Below are 5,987 nucleotides of genomic sequence, written 5' to 3'. Positions count from 1 at the left end.
ATTAAAGAAATTATTCATGAACAACTTATATACTACATTTCGTGGTCGTTTCGTTACTATTTCTCCGTTTTCTGGTTCGGGTATACATAATCGGAGAATCTCTTACGAAAGTGTCCCCCAAACACCGCCACTGCTGAGGTTATTTCAGAATCATTTTGTAAGAGTTATGTTCTTGGTTTGGGGTAGGTACTATAACTTTCTTTTTCGTTTCCTTTTTATGCGTATTTGTTTCGAATAACAGTTCTTTTTGACGTTTTGGAAAGTCCATCTAAGAAATGCATCTGAAAGTTCCTGTAATCAGACTTTGCACCGTGTTTAACGAATTTCTTTTATACTGAGAAGTAATGCCGCATGAACGCCTCTGAAATCTCATCAATCATATCGTCCGGACACTCCAATCCGTCAAACATATCGTCACTGTATTCGAATTGTTTATAGTTCTCTAGAGTTGATTTGAAGGTGGTCACCTTCCTTTGGAATTCGCGTATAGACGCTTTCACGTTAAAGGTCTTGATGTCAGCGTACAACCCAAGGAACGTTTTACTGTGCTCGTCCCTACAATGTGTGAGTATATCATATGCATGCAATCGTGTCTGTACATTTGTGCGTGCTACATGTACATGTGTGTATGCACAATTGTGTGCGTGTGCATATGTGAACGTTTGTACCTGTGTGTGTACTTGCGAATGTGTACATATATACATGTGTGTGTACACATGTATACTGTATGTGTGGGTGTACGTTTGTATATATATATATATATATATATATATAATATATATATATATATATATATATATATAATATATATATATACGTGTAACCATGTTCATTTATATTTATGTAAGTTTGTGTGTGTGCATGTGTGCGTATGTGCATGTATTCGAAAGTGTGCACATGTGTGTATGTACATGTGTGTACGTGTACACCTGTGCAACTGTGTACATGTGTGTCCATCTGTACGTCTGTACATGTGTATGTCTGTCCACATGTGTATGTCTGTCCACATGTGTATGTCTGTGCACATGTGCAACTGTGTACGTGTGTACGCGCCTGTGTGTGTATACGTTTGTACGCGCGCGTACGCGTGTGCGCATGTATGCATGTGTACACGTGTGCACGTGTGTACGTGGATCATGTTGCCAGCCAGCAAAGTTATATTTATCGTGAACATGTTTGAACAGAGTTCATGTCTTTGTTCATTTTTTCTTTATCCATTTACTAATTGGGCTGCTCAACTCTCCAATCGCCCTCCTTTACAGTCCAGTGGCCCTCACTGGGGGAAAAAATCGTTTTTATTGAAAAAATAAAATATATGAAGTATGTCACAATGTCACGTGATTATTTGATATGCGTAGAGCCACAACTTGACCCCTTACCCCCTCCCCTCCCCTCCCCTTCCTCTCCTCCATCCCACCCCTCCTCCTCCCCCTCCCCTTCCCCTCCCCCTCCCATCCCTCCCCCTCCCCTCCCCCTCCCCCTCCCCTACCCCCATCGCTCCCCCCCACCCCCTCACTCTCATCCCCCCAATATGCAGTTAAGGTCATTAATTCTAACTCTCTATTCCTCAGTTCTAACAAAGGATGTGGTAGGAAGGGAGAGATGACAGAGGATGGGGTGAGGGGGAGAAGAGGTAGGGGGAGGGGGAGGGGTGTGGGAAGAGGAAGGGGAGGGGGAGGAGGAGGTGATAGGAGGGAGTGGGATGTAGTAAAAGAGGGTGGGAAAGATAGGTGAAAGGGGGAGGACGTTGGGGGGATGGGGGAGACGGAGGAGGAGGAGGTAGGAGGAGGTGGTAGTGGGGGGAAGGGGGAGGTCAGGCCGCTGTAGACAACAAGCTTGCTGAAATAAAATTTAAAAAAAAGTAATCAAAGAGAAGATTTTTTCTCCTCTCTTACTCCTCTCTCTCTCTCTCTCTCTCTCTCTCTCTCTCTCTCTCTCTCTCTCTCTCTCTCTCTCTCTCTCTCTCTCTCTCTCTCTCTCTCTCTCTCTCTTTCTTTCTCTCTCTCTCCTCTCTCTCTCTCTCTCTTTCTCTCTCTCTCTCTCTCTCTCTCTCTCTCTCTCTCTCTCTCTCTCTCTCTCTCTCTCTCTCTCTCTCTCTCTCTCTCTCTCTCTCTCTCTCTCTCTCTCTCTCTCTCTCTCTCTCTTTCTCTTTCTCTCTCTCCCCCTCTGTCCCTCTCCCTCTCCCTCTGTCCCTCTCCCTCTCCCTCTCCCTCTCCCTCCTCTCTCTCTCTCTCTCTCTCTCTCTCTCTCTCTCTCTCTCTCTCTCTCTATCTATCTATCTATCTATCTATCTATCTATCTATCTCTCTTGAAGCCTTACCAACTCACTGGAAGGTCATGGTTCAACCTCTTAGTAGTCTTTATCTATTAATATTATTATTTTTTAATTATTTGTTAATTTATTTTCTGTCTTTTTGTAATTTTTTCTTTCATGGGGGCTTACATTGTCCTTTCTCATGTTCATTTGACCTATGTTGACTTTTAAGTCTTCCCTTTTGATTTATTTCCTTCTTCTTCCTCATTTCCCTATTACTCATTTCGTAATTATGTTTTTGTTTGAACTTCTATTTTTTTTCTTATGTATTTATTCCTTTTTTTACTTATTTATTTGTTTATTTATTCATTTATCTATTTATTAATATTTTATTATCGTTTTTGGTTCCCGTTGTCTCTGATATTTTGATATTTTCTCTTTTCATTTTTTTGTTCTTTGGACTCATTTAGGCCGGTCCATCTGACACGTACACACACACACACACACACACACACACACACACACACACACACACACACACACACACACACACACACACACACACACACACACACACACACACACACACACACACACACACACACACACACACACACACACACACACACACACACACACACACACACACGTGCATGCCTTCACACTCATGTGCATGTTTGCCTTTCTTGTTCATTTCCTTCCCCCAAATTATCTCCATTTGTTTCTCATTCTCTTCATGTCCGCCTCATACAGCTGTTCTCTTTCCACCATCGTCCGTTTCCCCGTCCGCTCTCTTTGGCTACAACTTTGGCTTCCTTACCCACCTCCCCCTCACCCCTCCATCCTCCTACCTCCCCCTCCCATCTCCCTCTCCCCCTCCCTCCTCCCCCTCCCTCCTCCCCTCCCTCCTCCCCTCCCTTCCCCTCCCCCCTCCCTCCTCCCCCTCCCCCTCAATCCTCCCCCTCCCCCCTCCATCCTCCCCCTCCCCCTTCCCCTCCCTCCTCCCTCTCCCCTCCCACCCTCCCTTCTCCCACTCCCCCTCCCCTCCCACCCTCCCTTCTCCCACTCCCCCTCCCCTCCCACCCTCCCTTCTCCCACTCCCCCTCCCCTCCCACCCTCCCTTCTCCCACTCCCCCTCCCCTCCCACCCTCCCTTCTCCCACTCCCCCTCCCCTCCCGCCCTCCCTTCTCCCACTCCCCCTCCCCTCCCTCTCTCCCGTCTCCCACTCCCCCTCCCCTCCCACCCTCCCTTCTCCCACTCCCCCTCCCCTCCCACCCCCCCTTCTCCCACCTCCCCTCCCCACACCTCGCCTCTCTTCTCTTCTCCTCTCTCCCCACACCTCGCCTCTCTTCTACTCTCCTCCCTTCCTCCTCCTTCCACCCTCCCTCCTCCTTCCACCTTCCCTCCTCCTTCCACCCTCCCTCCTCTCCTCCCCCACTCCCTCCTCTCCTCCCCCACTCCTATCCTCTCCTCTCCTCCCCCACTCCTCTCCTCTCCTCCCCCACTCCCTCCTCTCCTCCCCCACTCCCTCCTCCTCCCCCCTCCCCCTCCTCATCCTCCTCTCCCTCCCCCTCCTCATCCTCCCCCTCCCCACTCCTCTCCTCTCCTCCCCTTCTCCGTACTCTCCCTACTCTCCTCTCATCCCTCTCTCCTCTCCCTCCCCCTCCAACTCCCCCTTCTCCCACTTCTCCACACTCCTCTCCTCTCCTCCCCTTCTCCGTATTCTTCTCTCCTCCCTCCCTCCTCCCCTCCCTCTCCTCCACTCCCTCCTCCTCCCCTGCCCTCCCTCCTCCTCCTCCCCTCCCCTTACTCCTCCTCCTTCTAGTCGTCCTCCTTCCACTCCTCCTCCTCTCCCTCCCTCTCCCCACTCCTCTCCTCTCCTCCCCTTCTCCGTACTCTTCCTAATCTCCTCTCTTCCCTCCCTCTTCCCTCCCTCTTCCCCTTTCGCCTCCTCACCTCTCTCAGTCCCTCCTAATCTCCCTCCCCTCCTCCTTCTCTCCCCTCTTCCTCCTCCTCTCCTCCTCTCGATCCCCACTCCTCTTCTCTCCTTCCCTCCTCTCCTCCCCTCCTCTTCTCTCTCCTTCCTCTCCTCTCCTACCTCCTTCCTCTCCTCTCCTACCTCCTTCCTCTCCTCTCCTCCCTCCCTCCCTCCTCTCCTCTCCTCTTCTCTCCTCTTTCCCTCCTCTCCTCTCCTCTTTACCTCCTCTCCTCTCATCTCTCCCTCCTCTCCTCTCATCTCTCCCTTTTCTCCTTTCCCTCCTTTCCCCTTCTCGCCTCTCCTCTCCTTCCCTCCCCCTTCTCTCCTCCTCTCCCTCTCCTTCCATTCCCCTTCTCTCCTCCTCTCCCTCTCCTCCCCTCCTCCTCTCTCTCCTCCTCTCCTTTCCTCCTCCCCCTCTCTCTTCCTCTCCCTCTCCTTCCCTCCTCCACCTCTTTCCTCCTCTCCCTCTCCTTCCCTCCTCCCCCTCTCCTTCCCTCCTCCCCCTCTCCTTCTCTCCTCCCCCTCTCTCTCCTCCCTTCTCCCCATACTCCTCTCCTCCTCTCCCTCTCTTCCCCTCCTCCTCTCCTCCTCTCCTTTCCTCCTCCCCCTCTCTTTTCCTCTCCCTCTCCTTCCCTCCTCCACCTCTTTCCTCCTCTCCCTCTCCTTCCCTCCTCCCCCTCTCCTTCCCTCCTCCCCCTCTCCTTCTCTCCTCCCCCTCTCTCTCCTCCCTTCTCCCCACACTCCTCTCCTCCACTCCTCCCCTCCTCCCCTCCTCTCATCACCTCCCTTCCTCTCCTCTTCCCATCTCCGTTTTCTGACCCCCTCCTTCTTCCCTCCCATCCTCCCATCCTCCTCCCTCCCATCTCCTCTTGTCTTCCCATCTCCCTCTTCTCCTCTCCTCCTTCCCACCTTTCTCCTTCCTCACCCCCTCATCTCTTCCTGCCTCCCTCCACTCCTCCCCACTCTCCCTGCCATTCCTCACTCCCTCCCCCTCCCCCTCCCCATCCTCCTGAACCCCTTCCTCCCATTTTTCTTCATTTTCTGTCTCAAAATATTTTACTTTTCCCTTCCTCCCCATTCGTCTTCCTCCTCCTCCTCCTCTTCCCTTCGTTTCACTTAGTTTACTTTATCTTCTTCTTCATTTACTATTTCCATTTTTTTCCTATTATTCCTCAAGTTCCTCTTCCTATCCTCCTCCTCCTTCTCCCCATTCCTTCTCCATCCTCCTCCTCCTCCTTCCTCTCCTCCCCCTTCTCCCTTCTCCCATATACTTCTTTCTCCTCACCTCAATTCCTCCTCCTCTTCCTCCCCCTCTTCCTTCCTCTCTTCCTCTTCCTCTTCCTGCTCATCTTCCTCTTCTTCCTCTTCTCCTACTCATTTTTGTCTTCTTCCTCCTCCTTTGCCACCCTTTCCCTTTTCTCCTCCTTTCCCCCTCTTTCTCTTCCTCTTCCTCTAATCTGTCCTTCATCATTTCCTCTTCTTCTCTTCCTAAACTTTTCTTCTCTCATTTCCCCCTCCCTTTGTTCCTCCTCCTCTTCTTACTAGTGTTCCACCTCTTTCTCTCTCTTCATATCCCCTCTTCATCTATATCTTCCTTCTTCACACACGCGCGCACACACACACAGACACACACACACACACACACACACACACACACACACACACACACACACACACACACACACACACACACACACACACACACACACACACACACACACACACACACACACACACATGTGTGTGTATATATAT

The sequence above is a fragment of the Oratosquilla oratoria genome, chromosome 32 (assembly GCF_046742065.1).
Source record: "Oratosquilla oratoria isolate Oo_2021 chromosome 32, ASM4674206v1, whole genome shotgun sequence".
Classification (NCBI taxonomy): Eukaryota; Metazoa; Arthropoda; class Malacostraca; order Stomatopoda; family Squillidae; genus Oratosquilla; species Oratosquilla oratoria.
This window is presented reverse-complemented; position numbering follows the sequence as displayed.